At 44.1% G+C, this 19,205-nt stretch overlaps 1 protein-coding gene and 1 long non-coding RNA gene across 3 annotated transcripts in view; one reads left to right on the forward strand and one right to left on the reverse strand.

Annotated features, from left to right (window-relative positions):
• Window positions 1–2,834: 2,834 nt before the first annotated feature.
• LOC140735799 (uncharacterized) lies at window positions 2,835–3,838 on the reverse strand. The gene is made up of 2 exons (XR_012100813.1): window positions 3,513–3,838; window positions 2,835–3,159 (listed from the first exon to the last, which is right to left on the reverse strand). It is a non-coding gene; the product is annotated as an uncharacterized lncRNA (long non-coding RNA).
• The window catches only part of setdb1b (SET domain bifurcated histone lysine methyltransferase 1b), a 113,871-nt gene continuing 97,951 nt past the window's right edge, over window positions 3,286–19,205 (forward strand). The window contains exon 1 of one of the 2 annotated variants that reach the window (XM_073061281.1): window positions 3,286–3,422. The gene's annotated coding sequence lies outside the window, so the exon portion shown is untranslated. Of the gene's footprint in view, window positions 3,645–19,205 lie in introns of both variants that reach the window. The other variant, XM_073061280.1, reaches the window with a different exon arrangement.

Raw genomic sequence — 19,205 nt, forward strand, 5'->3', positions numbered from 1 at the left:
CAAGATCCCCTACCTCGGCCTTAGTAAAAGGCAAGATCCACCCCACATCAATTAGTTACACGCATGCGCACCAGGGCAGAAAAGACCGGAAGTAGAAATAATGTATAAATACCAGGGGTACCCACCCTTTTTATTTGCACCGCGGACCAGTTTAATATTGATAATATTCTTGTGGACCAGCCGACGGGGGTGGGGGGTGTGTGTTAAACACAACTGGAATACAGCGATTATGAAGCAGGTTCCTTATGTCCAGTCTATTCTAGTTTTCGCGGCTCTTGGCTTCTGTTCTGCTTGCTCACGTCTTTTCCGCTGAGAAAACTCAGCGGGTTCGTCTTTAAGTGCTGGGTGCTTGGACTTAGGGTACTGAAGCAGTTTTGAGACATTGCCTCATCAGACAGCCTCCAAGCCTGAACTCAGCCTCCCGCCCGCCCGCTGCCAGATGCCTTGGCCAGGTGCGGCTGGTCGTGGGTGGGGTGAGAGAACAAGTTCAGGGACGGAGGTCCCTGTACCGGGGCCGTGGTGGTCACAGTCCGGAGAGCGCGGCCGACCGAGCGGGGAGTGCCAGAGTGCCCGCCCGCCCACCCTTGTAGGATCTATCGGCCGACAAATGTTTGTTTCAGTAGATCGCAGCGTGGTAGCTGCTCTGATACTTACGAAACGCTGAGTCCGAATTAGATCGTCTGTGAGTATTTTAGCACCAGGTTCCCCACGAACATTCGATGTGCTCCAGGCCAGTAGCAACGGCACTTCCTGACAGCCGCCCGAGGCCTATCAGTGATACCTGGCGCGAAGGTATCACTGCGTTTAGTCGCCTGATGACTTCGCGTGGGTTCAAGTTCAAAAGTGGGCTGACAGGGAATGAGGAAAAGTGCAGCTGACTCATATCGTTTCCTCGTGGCCCAGTGGTTGGGGACCAGTGAATTACACTGTGTAGTGCGGGAGAGCTATATGCATGCACACTGGACAGAAAGAACGGAACTAAAACCCCACAACCCAGAAACAATCTCTCAACAGTATTTGTGTATTTCTTTTTCTTTTTTTTTCGGGATCAACTGAGAAAGTCTCAAAGATCGACTAGTCGATCGCGATCGACGGGTTGGTGACCACTAGTGTAACAGGTTGTTCTTAAGGCAGATTTTCAATCTCCTGATTTGTTACCATCTGCAGCTGAAATGCATTGGGTGACCAGAACTGTGCAGAACATTCCAAGGTATTGTACAGCTGCAACACGACATCCCAACCCCTGTAATCAGTATAAAGACAAACATGTATGTGTTCTTCACCCCTCTGTCACCACTTTCAGGGAACTTTGTATTCAAATCCATACAACACTGCACAGGATCTTATTGAAGCTGAATTTATTGCCATATGTACAAGTACTTATGTGTACAATCGCACTGGAAAACTTCACATGGTGCAGCTTCAGATAAGCAGCCTTCACAAGAAAAAAAAAACATATTACACAGAGTAACATGCACAAAATGCTGGAGGAACTCTGATTAGGCAGCATCTGTGAAGAGGAATGAACATTTGATGCTTTGGGCTGAGATCCTTTATCAGTCAGTTCATTCATCTCCGTAGCTGCTGCCTGACCTGCCGAGTTCCTCCAGCCCTTTGTGTATATTAGCAGCATCTGTAGAAACTTCTGTAATTACAAAATACATACTTTTTAAAAAACAAGACTAGAACAAGAACAAGAACAGGAAAAATGTCTCGGCCTGAAACGATGACTGTTTATTCCTCTCCTCAGATGCCGCCTGACTTGCTGAACTCCTCCAGCATTTTGTGTTTGTTGCATTGTAGTGCTAAGTGGTCAGTGGGTTTAAGAACTTATTGGTTTGGGGAAATAGCTGTTTCTGAATCCAGTGGTGAGGGACTTCAGGCTTCTGTTCCTCATGCCTGATGGTAGCTAAAAGAAGATGGCATGGCCTGGATGGGTGTAGTCATTAGCAGAGGGACTCTCTTCACCTTCTCCCCAAACATCTTTAACTTGATCGGCTGACCAGACTGAATTGCGTCAATTTTCTCCATTTGCATGATCTTCTTCCACAGAGCTGGACTCAGCATGAAGGTGATCGACCTGAAAAAGAGTGTATTGTATCTGCGCCCCACCGCTGGTGGTAGAAACACCATTGCTCGTTGGGCTCCACACCCTGGCCTCTGGGTTTAGCGGGCTCTGCGGCCGGGCCTGGACTGGTTTGCTGCTGGGAGCATGGCCTGGTGATCAGTGAGATGGACGCCCCACTCACCTTCTTGGCGTTCCACAGCAAGTCCGTCCGGGCTGCCACCTTCCGGGGGTCGCTGAAATCCGCGTCGAACAGCAGCAGGCTTATGTCCTCGGGCAGCTGCTCCAGGAATGCCTGCTCAAACATGAGGCAGGGTGTGTGTCCGTCGGCCAGAGACAACATCTCATTCATTAAAGCTGATGGAGGCCCGTCTCCCAAGCCATCCAGGTGCAGTAAACGGGCAGCTCGCTCGCGGCGGGAGAGCCCGAAAGTCCTTATGAGCAGGGCTTTGAATTCGTATACTTGCCGTCCGCCGGGGGAGACTGTACGAAATCCGTGACCTGGGCCGCTGTGTCCTGGTCGAGGGAGCTCACCACGTAGTAGTAACGGGTGTCCTCTGAGGTTATCTGCCGAATGTGGAATTGGGCTTCTGCTTGCTGAAACCATAGGTGAGGTTGTAGCGTCCAGAAGCTTGGCAGTTTCAAGGAAACCGCATGAACAGATGCGGTGTCGTTCATCTCCGATCCAAAATCGTTTGGACCGTCGGGGTCACCAATTGTAGCGGTGTGCTACACGCAGCACTAAAATAACGACACAGAGTCGGTAAACTGCAGTCAAAGTTAAAGTTTATTCGAACAGCCTTGCTTTAAAGCCTCCCTCCATCCGCCCTCCCCCGCGCGGATGCTTCCAGAGGCACGTATTGACACCCCCTCAGGCTTTCTCCCTTTGCCTTTGTGCCTGCACACTGGGTAATTGTGAGCCGGTTCGAGTGTGCTAGTAATTGGGTCGCCACAGTATCGTATTTCTGCCATGTGATTAGAGGGGGCTCTATGAGAAAAGTCAATAGGCGCACTCGGTCACCAATTAAAACTGAGGCGGTACACAAACTCCACACTCTATTAGTAGTCTTCGCTGTCCATCAGCTGAGCGGGCGCTGAAAAACAACCAACCGGAGGAGGAGTTGAAGATAGTAGTAGATGATTGGCTAGGCCACATGCCGGTCATCAAAACTGGCGATAACCTTCCTCTAACAACGCGGCGTATTGTCATTGAGAGCAGAGGAAGCAGCCCAATGGTGAAACGCAACATCAATCAATACCTCTGGATGAATTGATTGGCTGGCTTGGACATCACTCAGAAATTCCTCCGTGTGATTGGGCCAGACGTTTAGAGGCTACCGGCGCGGCGGGCTCTGAGGTAGAAATCGCTGGATTCACCGCCGGGGGGGAGGGGAAAAGAAGTGTTTTTTTATACATAAAAGAAAAGTAAAATGGTCCCTGTTCTCACCGTGAAAAGAAGTTGGGCCACGTCCTCTACCCCAGCCCATAACCGAGGGACGCGGTAGACAATAGGAGGCGCGCGAATACATCACCGGGGCCTTGCGATCGGTGGCCGCTGAAGCCTGGCTCGAGTGACGAGGTGAGTAGCTTCGCCAACGTGGAGAAGCCGATGAGAGGAACAAATCGCCGTTCTCTTATTTTTTCACTCATATCATCGGCGGGACAGCGCCAACCGCCGCTGCAGCTCCGGTTTACGCGTTGCCGAACCGCGCGTTTCAAAATTCCCACAACATCGCCGCTACCGCTTTGCAGTTTGGGAGCTGTAGTCCTTGTTTGCCGGCGCGGTTTGTAATACTGTACTGTACTACTGCTAGGGGAGTTATGGGAATCGTAGTTTATGGAGACATGGCTGGCAATTCTGGGAACTGTGGTATTTTATTTGCTGCCGCAAATATCGTACCATAATGTTTTAATCTTAGATTGTTGCTGCGAGATATGTGTCGTACTTTTGTAACTGCTATTGTGTTGGGTTGCGGCTGCAGCAAGTCGTATTAAATCTCTGCTGTAGTGTTTTTTTGCTGCTGTAGGTCGTGTGCCACAACATTACAGCACATCTATCCTGTGGCTGGGTAGGAACCGCAGCAACACCTTATCTACAGATAGAAAGAACAGTACAGAACAGGAACAGGTGCTTTGGCTCATGATATTCTGCCAATCTAATTTACCTAGTAATTATATGTCTGTACAAACCAATCCTTAATGCTTCCACAACATTTGGATCCCTTCATTCGCTGCACATTTATGTCTCGATGTAAGCAGAGCAGTCAATGGCCTACAGGGATGAGGTCCAGCACCTGGCCGCGTAGTGTGCCGACAACAACCTGGCCCCTAATACCCAGAAGACCAAGGAGATCATTGTGGACTTCAGGCATGCTAGGAGCCACACTTACGTCCCCATCTACATCAATGGAGCTGTAGTGGAGTGTGTATCAAGCTTCAGGGTCTCACCTGGTCCCTGAACTCCTCCATCCTGATCAAAAAGGTGCAACAATGCCTTTATTTCCTGCAGGGCATCAAGAAAGCTCACCTCTGTCCCAGAATACTGACGGACTTTTACCGCTGTACCACTGAGAGCATGCTCACCAACTGCCCCTCAGAGTGGTATGGCAATTGTCCCATATCGGACCGCAAAACACTCCAGCGTGTGGTGAAAACTGTCCAGTGGATTATCGGCACCCAGTTGCCCACCATTGAGAACATCTACCATGAACGCTGCCTGGGCAGGGCGAAAAGCATTATCAAGGAGGCATCTCACCCTAACCATGGACTTTTTACTCATCCGGTAGGCGCTACAGGAGCCTCTGCTCCCACACCAGCAGGCTCAGGAAGAGCTTCTTCTCTGAGGCTGTGACCCTGCTGAACCTCACATCACAGCCCTAAGCAGTATTGCACTCATATTGGACTGTCTCAGTACTTTTATATTTGTGTGCTGTAGCACTTACTTTTTATTCGCAGTTAATTTCTAAATAACACTGTTCTTTGCATTTCTGGTTAGATGCTAACTGCATTTCATTGGCTTTGTATCTGTACTCGGCACAATGACAATAAAGTTGAATCTAAATCTAATCATGTTTGCCTCCACAACCACCCCTGGCAGCACATTTAAGGCACTCACCACTCTGTAAAAAGACAAAGTACCTCTATTGTATTTGCCTCAGTCACCAGCCCTGGCACCTACTACTTTCTGTATTTAAAAAATATCTTACCCACATATCTCCATTGAACTTGACTTCATCTTAAATGCATGCCTTCCAGTATTAGACATTTCAACCCTGGGGGAAAAAATACTGACTAATGCACACAAAATGCTGGAGGAACTCAGTAGGCTAGGCAGCAGCTATGCAAAAAAAAGTACCGTCAACATTTCGTGTGTGTTGTTCAGATCTGCAGATTTTCTCTTGTCTGTGAAAAGATACTGACTGACTATTCTATCTATGTCTCTCATAATCATGTAAACCACAGTCTCCAGCACTCCAGAGAAAGCAACCCAAGTTGTCCATCCTGTCCCTGGCAGGCTCTCTCCCTGGTATATTGGTTTATTATGGACTGCAGTCAATAAGGATGGGCAGCAGCACCTTAGCCACAATTATTCTGAACACAGGTACTTCACAGGTTGTGTCCTCAGCCTCCGACTCTACTCTCTGTATACTCATGACTGCGTGGCCAAATTCTGCTCTAACTCTACCAACAAGTTTGCAGATAAAGATTAGCGTTATGTGTCACATGCATCGAAGCATACAGTGAAATGTGCCATTTGCACCAACAACCATCACAGTCTGAATCTATGCTGGAGGGGCAGCCTACCAGCATAGCACACCCACAATTTATTAACCCTAACCGTACGACTTTGGACTGTGGGAGGAAAGCCGAGCACCCGGAGGAAACCCATGCGGTCATGGGGAGAGCATACAAACTGCTTACAGACAGCGGCGGGAATTGAACCCCAGTCTTTGGCGCTGTAACAGTGCTGACTGAACCTCTGCACTACTGTGCCACTCATAAAATAACGGTGAGATGGAGTACAGGAACGTGATAGAGGCGTAGTGGCATGGTGTGATCACAACAACTCAGCAAAACAGAGGAGCTGGTCATCAACTTCAGAAGTGGGTTGGTGCACGTGCTCAATGATGCCGAGGTTGAGAGCTTCAAATTCCCGGGTACGGACTGTACCAATATCCTGTCCTGGTCCAACATGATGTCACAGCCAAGGAGCCCACCACCCCCTTGACTTCCTCAGAGACTTGGCATGTCTCTGTCAACTCTTACCAATTTTATCAATGCACCATAGAAATCTATCTGTCTGGATGTGTAATGGTTTGGCCTGGCAACTGCAGAGAGTTGTGGGCACAGCTCAGCACATCACAGAAACCAGCTTCCGCTCCATAAATTCTTTTCTGCATTTCTTGCTGCCTTAGTAAAGCAGCCAGCAAAGTCAAACCCACCCCAGATATTCTATCTCCTCCCATCAGGCGGAAGGTACAAAAAACCTGAAAGCACATTCCACCAGCTTCTGTCCTGCTGTTATAATGGTTTCCTGGTACAGCGTGTAGTGAGTCTGCTGATGGCCCAAAATTGCAGTGAATTGCAAATTTTGCAAATTTGCAAATTGCATGAGCAGCAGTGTAAAAGGGGAGACAAAATGGAAAGGGGTGATGAATATAAGACTGAAGCTATTATATTTGAATGCACACAGCATATGAAATAAAGTAGATTAACTTGTAGCACAGTTACAGATTGGCTTGTATGATGTTGTAGGCATCACTGAATCATGGCTGAACAAAGATTATAGCTGGGGGCTTGATGTCCACATTGTATCAAAAAGACAGGCAGAGGGGGTGGGGTGACTGTTGGCAAAAAAAATGAAATCAAATCATTAGAAACAAGTGGCATAGGATTGGAAGGTGTAGAATTGTTGTGGGTTGAGCTAAGAAACTGCAAAGATAAGAAGACCTTGATGTGAATTATATACAGAACTCCAAACAGTAGCAAAGATGTGGTTTACAAGGTACAAAGGGAGATAGAAAAGGTATGTCAAAAAGGCACTGTTATGATGGTCACTGGGGATTTCCCTCTGCTGATAGGTTGGGAAAATCAGTCCCTCCACAGAGACTGTGCCACTTCCAGGTCCAAACGGGCAGGCTTAAGACGATCCACAGAAACACTGTCCAGGATACCTCCAAAGTCCACTGTAAAAAAAAAAATAAAAAATTATCTCCCGCTTCCAACACGAGGAACAGGTTGTCATACAGGCAGAGGACCCCAATGTCCATCATGATGTACAAACACATATTTCTCCTCCCACAGACCCAGCAACAGGTGTGACTGCGAAAGGCCATGCTGCACCGTGGGCACCGGAGGCACTGTCCATAAAAGACAACCGCTACTGCGGGTGTTGGGAGAAACTCATCTGGCACCCGCAGGGTTGCCTGAAAACGAGCTGTGCAGGAAAGGACTGAAGGTCCGCCTTAGGGACTATCCTCAGGCCCAACGTGACCCATGGCAGTCTGTCCACCCAACAACCATTACTGAGGTGTGCACAGAGAGCGGCTTTCATTGAACGATGGTACCGCTCGCACAGACCGTTGGCTCGAGGGTGATTAACCGTGTTCTGGTGCAGTTTGACTCCTAGATCACGGGCAACTGCATACCAAAGCTCGGATGTAAGCTGTGTCCCTCGTTCTGAAGAGATATCCGACAGGATGCTGAACCGAGCAATCTGTGAGCCAATGAGTGCTGAAATGGATGACAGTGGCACTGCCTCCGGCCAACTTTGGTCCTATCAGCGATGGTGCGGAGGTGAGTGAACCTGTGGGACAAGGGCAACGGGCCAACCAAATCCGCATTCACATGGTCGGAGCGCTCCTCAGGGACTGCAAAAGGAGACAAAGGATGCACCTTCGTGTGTTGATACGCCAAACAAGCACTAGCCCAGTCCCTAGCATTGTTTTTAAGCTGATGCCATACAAACTTTTCTGTCAGCAGCTCCTGTGATGCCCTCTGGCCTGGATGGGAAAGCCCGCAGACTGTATTGTAAACGACTGACACAACCGGCCTGGGTTGCCCGTTGACACATGACACAGTTGCGAAATGCAACGTTCACCAATTTGAAACCTGTGTCTGCTGAACGCAGTGCCTGTACGCTCCAGTCTGCTGCCATCGGAGCATAGTCCACATCCAAATGAACAGCACCAGTGAAGGACAGGGAAAGGCAGTCAGGCACAAGGTTATGCTTCCCCACAACATACTGGATGTCCGTAGTGATCTCTGAAATAAAAGAAAGATGGCCCTGCTGTTGAGCAGACCAAGGTTCAGAGACCTTAACCATGGTAAATGGTAGGAGCTTATGATCCATAAAATCTGTAAATGGATGTCCCCCTAGGAGAAAACGAAAATGCTGTACTGCCAAGTACAGGCCGAGCAGGACCGTGCTGTATTTGCACTCGCAGGAGCGAAGCTGAGAGCTAACAAAGGCCAGAGGCTACCAAATACTGTTGGCCAACTGCTCATGCACTGCACCGACCGCACAATCCGACACATCTGTGGTGAGAGCAATCAGCGTGTCTGGGAGGGTGTGTGCCAGCAGTGTTGCATTAGACAATGCCTGCTTAGTGTCTGAGAATGCCTTGGACCTTTCCTCTGTCCAGTCCACGATGTGGTTGGCCTCTTTGCCCATAAGGGCCTTGCATGAGTTGGGCCACTTTGGGGACAAAACGATGATAAAAGTTCACCGTGCCCAAAATCTCCTGCAGAGCCTTAACGGTGACTGGCCAAGGGAAGTGGTTGACGGCCTCAACCCCGCTGCATTGACACAGTGTCCAAGGAAATTGATCACGGACAGTCCAAACTGACACTTTGCCAGGTTGACGATAAGATCATGCTGACTAAGGCATTCGAAAAGGGTTCTCAAGTGTAAGAGAGGTTTGTTCCCAGAAGAGCCGGCTACCAAAATGTCATCTAGGTAAACAAACAGGAATGGCAAATCCATGACAACACTGTCAGGTGCTGAAAGGTCTGGGCCATGTTCTTCAGCCCGAATGGCACTCAAACCAAACTGTGTAATATCAGTGGTTTTAGGAATGTCACTCGGGTAGACAGGGACCTGGTGATAACCGCGAACGAGGTCCACCTTTGAGAAAATAAATTTCCCTGCCAAGTGGGCAGAGAAATCCTGGATGTGTGGGATTGGGTATCGATCAGAGGTCGTGTGTCATTGAGGTAGCAGTAATTGCTACATGGACAACATCTGCCTGCCCCCCGGTTTTTGCACAATATGGAGAGGGGAATCCCATGGACGGCTGGACAGCCTGACGATGCCCAGGGGCTCCATGGCGTCAGAGTCTGCCTTGGTGACGGTTAGCTTCTCTGGGTTGAGGCGCCTGGTGTGGGTATGATTTAAGGATGTGGTGCTCCACCCCATGTTTAGCAGTGGAGGTGGAGAAGGTGGGCTCGGTCAGGTCTGGGAAGTCAGCGAGTTGTTGGAGGCAGCAAGGGCTCTGGACAACGTTGAAGTGCAGGTGGTGCTGAGTGTGCCGGAGAGGGAGTAGAAAGTCTTTGCGTTGATGAGGCGCCAGTTCTGGACACAGAGGAAGTCGGCCCCCAGCTGGGGTGTAGACACCGTCGCCAACACTAACTTCCAGCAGAACCTCTGCCCACCGAAGCATAGCACCATCTCATGCTTCCTGGATGGCCTTGAGAGACGGTCCAGATTTCCCAGTTAGTGTGTCCAATCTAGACGCAGGCAGGATGCTCACCTGAGTGCCCGTGTCACTGAGGAAATGGAATCTGTAACACGCAACAAACTGCCTGACCTGCCAACACCTATAGCAGCTAACGGGCACTGGACTTTCTGTTTCCCGACTCCTTCAACCCGCAGGGTGGGTGACACTTCTTAGCTCTCGGCCCAAACCTTGTGTGGTAGAAACACAGGGGAGGAGACCGTCATTGAGCCGTGGCGATTGTCTCATGTTCAGGTGGTGGCCAGGCGGTAAAGTTGTCCAGCTGCATGGTCACACAAGACCTTGCCAGCCTCTCGCACCAGGGCCTGGAGGTCTTTGAGGGGAGAGCCAGCCAGAGCCGACCACACCTCACCTGGTAGTTGTTGCAGGAAGCTCTCTGAAGATGAAATAGGGCTGATGTCCGTCCGTCATGGACAACACGGGGGAACAACATGTGGTCCTTCAGCTCTGACGGCTTGGAGTCGCCTAAGCCGGTCAGTGAAAGGAGTGGACGGGTATGGTCAGATATGAAAAGTTCAACATGCTCTAGGTGTTGCTTAAGAGTCTTGTACCCACCAACCCTGGTTGCCGTAGAGCTGTGACGACATAGTAATAATTCATGTCGTCTTGTGAGATTCCCCACACTCTGATTTGGGGAAGGCTAACTGAAGTTTTATATCCATGTTGCAACTGTAAAGTCTTTGGTTAGATCACATTGGAAGTATGTGTGTAATCCGTTACAGAGAGGGGGCGGAAGAGGATGCTGGCTGGATTGGATGGTTTAAGCTGTAAGGAGCGGTTGGACAAAATTGGGTTGTTTTCTCTGGAGCGGGAGAAGCTGAATGGAGACCTGACAGAAGTTTATAAAATTAGGAGGTGTTGGTAGCTGGACTTTTTCATAGGACAGAAATCTCAAATATTTGATGACAGTCAAATAGAAGGTATAGCGTTAAGGTGTGAGACAAAATGCTTATAGCTGATAAAGATAGATGTGGAGATATCAGTGAGGAAACAGGCCCTTTGGCCCAACTCATGCATACTGACCATAATACCTCCCTGAGCTAGCTCCATTTGCCTGTGTTTGGACCAATTCCCCTATCTTTCCTATCCATGTACCCATCCAAGTTGCTTTTATGTGCTATAATTGTACCCACTTTACCAATTCATCTGGCAACTCAACCACCATCCTCTGTGGAAAGACATTTCCTTTTTTTAAAAAAAATGTTCCCTCCAAGTTTTTAACACAGTGGTAGGTGCTTGGTATGCTCTGCTAGGGGTGGTAATGGAAGCAGGTACGATGGTGGCTACATGAATATTATGGGAATGCAGGGATATGAGTCATGTGCAGGAGGAAGAGATTAGTTTCATATGGCATCATGGTCTTGTTCCTGAGCTGTACTGTACTTTGTTCTATGAAGCCATCAGGCCCAACTATCCAGACCCAGCACTTCCTTTAATGTGAAAGACAAAGTCTGCTGAGTAGATTATTCATTATTTAAAATAGGCCCCATTCAGTGAGTCATAGCTCCATTTCACACCAATAGACACCCCACTTCAGGTTTCCCAAGCTGTATTTCCAACCGCCAGCCACTGCGGAGCTGTTTTTACCCTAGCTCTCCTCCTCAAGCAATGCACAACCCTGCAGGATGAGCTTCAGCAAGTTGAGCAGCATCATGGGGAGAAAGAATTTCAATCCTAACTTCCTTTCTTTCCCCCACAGATGCTGTTCAACCCGCCGAGCTCCTCCAGCAGATTCCAGCCTCTGCAGTCTTTTGTGTCTCCCTTGTGTTCCTGTTCAAAGTGTGGGGTTCAGAAGTGACACTGTTTAAATTTGGCACCAAAACACTCCTCAAATCTCAAATGTTACTATTAGTGAATTGTTGAAATAATCAGTAAATGTACGGTTTAGTTGCAAAACATTGAAAATCACAAATATACACTCAGTGGCTAATTTATTAGGTACACCAATACACATGCTTGTTAATGCAGATATCTAACTAGCCAATCACATGGCAGCAACTCAATGTATGAAAGGTCAGGAGGTTCAGACCAAACATTTGAATGGGGAAGAAATGAGATCTAAATGACTTTGATTATTGATTGTTGGTGCCAGATGGGGTGATTTGAGTATCTCAGAAACTGCTGATCTCGTAGGATCTTCACATGCGACATACTCCAGAGTTTAGAGCTAATAGTATGAAAAACAAAAAAAACATCAAGTGGTGGTAGTTCTGTGGATGAATCACCTCGTTAACGAGAGAGGTCAAAGGAGAATGGCCAGACCGGTCGGTTCAAGCTTAAAGGAAGGTGACGGTAACTCAAATAACCATGGCTTGCTCTCACATTTCATCTTTTCCCTCCTAATGTTATTTTAGTTGCTCTGTGTAGTTTTTTTAAAACTTCCCAATCCTCTGTCTTCCCACTAATTTTTGCTTTATTGCATGCCATTTCTTTTGCTTTTACAGTAGCTTTAACTTCCCTCATTAGCCACAGTTGTACTATTTTACCATCTGAGTATTTCTTCATTTTTGGAACACACATGTCCTGCACCTTCCTCATTTTTCCCAGAAACACACACCATTGCTGCTCTGCTGACATCCCTGCCAGCATCTCCTTCCAATTTACTTTGGCCAACCCCTCTCTCATACCACTGTAATTTCCCTTACTCCACTGAAATACTGCTGCGTCAACTTTATTTTCTCCCTATCAGATTTCAAGTTGAACACAATCATGTTGTGATCACTGGTTCCTAAGGATTTTGTTACCTTAAGCTCCCTAATTGCCTCCGGTTCATTACATAACACCCCAATCCAGTGTAGCTGATCCCCAAGAAGGCTCAATGACAAACTGCTCTAAAAAGCTATCTCTTAGGCATTCAACAAACTCACTCTCTTGTGATCCATTACCAACCTGATCATTAAAATCTCCCATGACTACCATAACATTGCCCTTTTGACTCGCCGTTTCTATTTCCTGTTGTAACCTGTGATCCACCTCCCAGCCACTGTTGGGAGGCCTGTATATAACTGCCATCAATGTCCTTTAACCCTTGCAGTTTCTTAACTCAACCCACAAGGATTCAACATCTTTTGATCCCATGTCACAGCTTTCTACTGATTTAATGTCTTTCTTTACCGGTACAGCCACAACACCCCCTCTGCCTACCTTCCTATCCCTCTAATATAATGTGTAACCTTGGACATAAAGCTCCCAACTACAACCATCCTTCAGCCACGATTCAGTGATGGCCACAACATCATATCTGGCAAACTGTAATATTGCAACAAGACCATCCACCTTATTATACTATATGCGTTTAGATACAACACCTTCAGTACCATATTTGAAGCCCTGTCCCCTGCACCGGCTTCTTAGACACGCCATTTTCTGCCAAATCAACCTGTTTCTACCCTCACTTGTATGTGGTACCGGCAGCAATGCAGAAATTACTACCCGGGAGGTCCTGTTTCTCAGCTTTTTTTTTGCCACAATATGTTTATTTGCATTTTAATACCATAAAATACAGCTTTAACTTATTCAAATGATACAGAAGTTGCTGTATTAACACAACAAACAAGCCAACATGCACAAAAGAAACAAAAAAAAATGCTTCTATTTCAACAGGTGGTAATCTATATATTAAAAAATGTGTAAAATTTAACAGGTATTTATAATACAATTCAAAAATCAATAAATAAATAATATAAATTTTATACAAGTTTGGAAGCTGCATTGTCTACAGAAGGTAATACTCTTTTAATCTTCTGTTGTCCAAATCCTTGATATAGTTAATGAAGGGTCTCCATATATTCTCAAATATCTGCTGTTTAGACCTTAATATTATAGGTTATCCTTTCCAATGGGAGACTTGATAACATCTGCCTTATCCATTCAGTAGTGCTTGGTCTATGAGTACTTTTCTATAATTGTGCAATACATTTTTTAGCATGAGGTAAGCTGAGATCTATAAATTTTTACTGTAATTGTGTTTCTCTAAGTACAAACCCAACAGAAAGAGTTTAGGGTCCAGTGAAACTTGTTTTGAAATAATTTTCTCGATTATAGCTCCTACCTCTTCCCAGAATGCTCCAGTCTCTCTACTTTGCCACATACAATGAAACAATGTACCTCTAGCTTCTGTACATTTTGTGCATATGTCTGATATGTGTTTGTTGTATCAGTTTAATTCCACTGGTGTGACATATGTCAACATTAACCATTTGTACTGTATCAATTTAAGGCAAGTGTTTGTTGACTTGGTACGAGCATTGGTACAAGCTGTTTTCCACTCTTCGTCCGAAATTTTAAGCTGCAAATTTTCCTCCCAAGTTTTCAATTTGTATTGTGAATTTTCAGACGAGCAAAATACCATCAAATTATAAAATTCCGAAATGATACCCTTTCTCAAACTGTCCTTTATCATAATTTTTTCCAAATGTGAATGTAGGGGTCTGGTAGGTGTGTTATTTTGATTTACCTTAACAAAACTTCTTAGTTGGAGGTATTTGTAGAAATGTTTACTATTGAGGTTAAAGGTACACCTCAGCTCCTTAAAAGACATCATAATGTTTGAGTCTGCTAAATAAAGGTTTTTAATCATTTGAAGTCCCTTGGATTTCCATTCTTTAAATGTCATGTCTGCTCTTCCTGGTACAAAGAACTGATTGCCCCATATTGGACTATATTGTGATAAAACATATGGTTCTTTTAAAATTTTTTTACATCATACCATACCTTTATCATGTGCTTTACAATTGGATTTTAAGTTTGCTTCTGTAATTTTTTAACTATCTGAGTATATGTATAAAGGAAAAGGTAGTTTTAGACCGTGAGATTCCATTTCTATCAAATGAGGAGAATCATTTGTTGAAAAATAGAACATAATAGTTCTCAGCTGTACAGCCTAATGATACCACATGACGTTTGGGCATTTTAGACCCCCTCGATCAAATGGCAAATACAATAAAGATAAACTAAGTCTTGCTCTCCTATTTTTCCATATAAATCTCAAAAATATCTTTTTGATTTTTGAGAACAGGTCTAAGGGTGATGGTAAAGGAATATTTTGGAATAGATAAAGTAGCTTTGGTAGTATATTCATTTTTAGAATGTTGATTCTCCCAATTGTAGATATTGGTAGAGCCACCCATCTTTCAATTGACTTATTAATATCTATCATTATGGGGTCATAATTAGCATTAACAATATGTTCTAACCTAGGCAGAATCTCTACTCCCAAATACTAAAGCTGTTGTACAACATTAAATTGGATTACCTCAGAAATTGGATCCTTTCTTTCATTAGCGTTGAGCAGTAATATAGAGGATTTAGTATTATTCACTTTGTATCCTGAAATCTCACCAAATGATTTAATTAGCTGTAGCAAGGTTGGGATTGATTCATTTAAATTGGATATAAATAAAATTATATCATCAGCATGCGAGGCAATTCTGTGTCCTATCTGTCCTGTTGTTATCCCACAGAACTGTGGGTGTATTGCTATTGCTAGAGGTTCAATTGCCACTGTAAATAATAAGGGCAAGAGTGGACAACCTTTACTGATTGTTATTGGTTTTGAAATGTTTCTATTTGGTAAGATTTTTGCTGTAGAATTTTTGTATATTACCTGAACCCAATTTATGAAGTTATTTCCACACCCAAATCTTTCTAAGACATTGAAAAGATAAGGCCATTCAACCCTATTAAAGGCCTTTTTGGCATCCAATAATAGAAGTGCTGTATCTGATGCTTCTTTGTTATTGTGAATGATATTCAACACCCTTCTTACATTATGGAAACTTTGCTTTCCCATTATAAATCCATTTTGATCTCTACTTATGATATTAGGCAGTAAGTTTTGTAAACGTTTTGCTAAAAGTTTACAGATTATCTTAAGATCAGAATTTAACAAACTAATGGGTCTCGTGTTCTCACACCTTTTTGGAGGTTTACCTGATTTTGGCAGTAAGGTAATCAAAGTGTTATTCATAGAGGGTGGAAGACTGAAATGCCTCTTAAAAACATTTCCAAAAGTGGAGTTAGCAATTTATTCTTGATTTTTTAAAAATATACGGATCAATTGGAAGGCCATCTGGTCCTGCCCTTTTTCCTGATTTCAAATTATCAGTGGCATGCCCAACTTCTTTGTTGATGTCTAATTCCAGATCTTCTTTATATTCCTTTGAGATATGTGGTATAGGTAGCTTGTCCAAAAGCCTATTTAGGGAATGCAAATTGATTTCATTTTTTGTATTATATAATTCTTCATAGTATCCTCTAAAGGCATCATTGATTTCTGTGAGGTCCACAACTTCATGCCCATTGGATATGACGGTTGTAATTGATGTCTTAGTTTCTAATTGTTTGCCTGATTTGTCGCCCTGTTCATAAAATGATTGCTTTAGTCTAAGAAGACTAGAAGCAATGCTAAATGCAGACATCGTCTCATATTCAGCTTTCAAAACTAGTAATTCTTTTTCCAATTGTGGTTTTCTGTTTTCAAAGACTTTTTCCTGGAGAGTCTTTATATTGTGTTCTAAATGTACTCTCTCATCACGCACCTTTTTTGTTTTTGAGCCTGTATAACTGATAATATGCCCTCTAAGAAAAGCTTTAAATGCCTCCCACTTCGTACATGCAGATGTTTGTGTAGTATTAATTTCAAAGAACTCATCTATCTGTTTCCCTAAATATTTTACAAATTCTTCATCTTGTAACCATTTGTGTTGAAAGTGCCATCTAGAAGGATCTTTCGTCAGCTTTTTATCTATGTATTCTAGGCAAGATGGTGCATGATCTGAGATCACAATATTATCATAGTAGCAGTTCTGAATTTTGGTCCGTAATCCTGAGGAAATTAAGAAATAATCTATTCGAGAATATGTCTGGAATGTACTAGAGTAACAAGAGTAGGTTTTGATATTTGGTTTCAATTCTCTCCATATATTTATCAGATTTAATTCTTTGATGAAGTGATGAATAACTGTTCTACACCTGTTGTGTTTGATCTATCCCTGTGGCCCTATCCATACTAGGGTTCAATGTGCAGTTAAAATCTCCTGCTATTATGTATTGCCCTACAAATGTTAGTAAATTAAGAAACAGGTCTTCAAAAAAACTAGGGTCATCTATATTGGGGCCATACAAGTTTACTAAGTTTAAGTTTTCAGTCAGTAGAGAACCTTGGATTATTAAATATCTTCCCTTTCTATCTTTAATTACATTTTTCACTTGGAATGGGACTGTTTTATGAATAAAATCATAACTCCTCTAGCCCCAGATGAGAGTGATGCTGTGTATACACTACCCTGCCACCTCCTTTTAATTTTTATACTGTCCTCATCTAAGAGATGAGTTTCTTGTAGAAATACAGTTTTGGAGTTCATATCGTTTATCTTGTTCATGACTTTTCTAAGCTGCTGCAGACCTCTGCAGTTCCAAGAAACAAAATTAAGATTCACACCTTGAGACATTTCCCACAAAAAAGAATAGATTACCTTGGAATATAGGAATACATTTAAAGAGAAGCCTAACAAACCTAGATGATTGAACCCACATCCAAGACACCAAACATGAACAATTCCCCCCTCCTACTTTCATGGGAACCCCCCAAAAAACATTCTGTCTCCCGTTATCGCTGATGACAGTTCCACACTTAGTGAGGATCAGTCCGTCCACTCTTATCTTTACTCAAACCAATCAATCACTGCTGCTATACTTACTATAACGCTAATTAACTCTCATCTGCAACACCTGTAGTATTTTAACGAAATCATTAGCTCTTAACCGTTTAACTATTTTGTCCCACATGTAAAACACAACATATCCTTAAAGAGCATATTTTATACCTCAACTTTTAGTATTTCAATATGTGTATGCTTTTACATGCGCATCTGCTTGCGTGAACGTATTTGTGCTTAATATATTTGCCCATATCAGCCAAACATTTTAACAGAGTCCAAAACACATTAAGAAAATTTTGTAACAGTCATGTGTTTAGTACATTGCTTTATCTCACATTATTCAAATGTTCTGCCGTTTTTATTTAGCTTCTGTCGGCGTCTTTCTGGATCTTCTTAATAAACTCTAACGCCTCGGTCGGGGTTTTGAAAGTGTAGGTGCGTCCTTTATGTGTCACTAACAGTTTTGCAGGGTAAACCACTCCATGTCGGATCCTCAGGCTACATAGATCCTGGCGGGCCGGGTCGAATTGCTTCCTCAATAAGTGTATTCCTATGGCTAGGTCCGAATAGAATCTCACTTGCTGGTCCTTGTAGCCCGTGAAGCAGTAAAGACTGCCTGCTTGTCCTTGTAGTTAAGGAACTTCATTATTGGTGTTCTCGGTGGTGCATTGTTTTCCCTCATCGGACCAATTCGGTGTGCCCTTTCAATATCAATTGAGGACCGCAGAGTTTTAATCTCCAGTATATTCGGTAACCACTTCTCTAAAAAAGAACATGTATCTCTTCCCTCAGCACCCTCCAGCAGGCCTACCAGTCTTAGGTTGTTCCGTCAAGATCTCGTTTCCAAATCCAATAGTTTATCCTCCAAAGTTTTATTTTTTGATTCCAGTGTGTGTATTTTAATCTTCAAACTTGCTACATTGTCCTCACTGCTAGATATTCGCATTTTGGCCTGTGATACACATTCAGCACAATCATTTATCTCCTTCCTCATATCTAGTATCGTTGCCATAATTCCGTCAAACCTTGATGAAAACTCTGTTTTCATGCAGTTTATAGCAGCTAGTATTGCGTCCGCCTTCATATCTCCGAGTTCCCCCACTTCACTGGCCTCCTCTTCCGCCATTTCCTCGCCAGCTTTTGGTGATTCACCACGAACCCCGCAGCCAATTAACTTCTGCTGAAAAGATGCTTTGCTCTTTTCCTTTCTCATTTTACCAGCCTTCAGCATTATAACACCCGCACTGACATTGTGCTTTGAAGAATTGTTGCAAATGAGAGTATTTTCTGTAGAAATTGTAGTAGCTAAAGCAGAGCAGTGTGAAACACGACTTTCTAAGTGGCCGCCATACCGGAAGTCAGCTTTCTACCTAGCTCTCTAAATTCTCTAGTCAGGATCTCATTGCTTTTCCTTCCTATGTCATTAGTACCAATATGTAGAAATGTATTGCAGTAGTGCAATACATAACAATCACTGAAGTTACAAAGGAACACTCAAAAGAGGAATAGTGAGGTAATGTTCATGGACTCATCAAGAGGAAGGAGTTTTGAAGGACATTACATACATGCACATATGCTCACAATGTCTAGCATATATCTTTATAAAGCTAATACAGTTCCTCTAGTAGACTCCATGAAATTACTATTTTCTAGATGGAATCCACTTGCTCTTTCTTTAATAGGTCGTCTCCATGCTGTTAAAATGATGATTTTACCTAGATTTTTATATATCTTCCAAAATAT

This window comes from Hemitrygon akajei, chromosome 11, assembly GCF_048418815.1.
Source record: "Hemitrygon akajei chromosome 11, sHemAka1.3, whole genome shotgun sequence".
Classification (NCBI taxonomy): Eukaryota; Metazoa; Chordata; class Chondrichthyes; order Myliobatiformes; family Dasyatidae; genus Hemitrygon; species Hemitrygon akajei.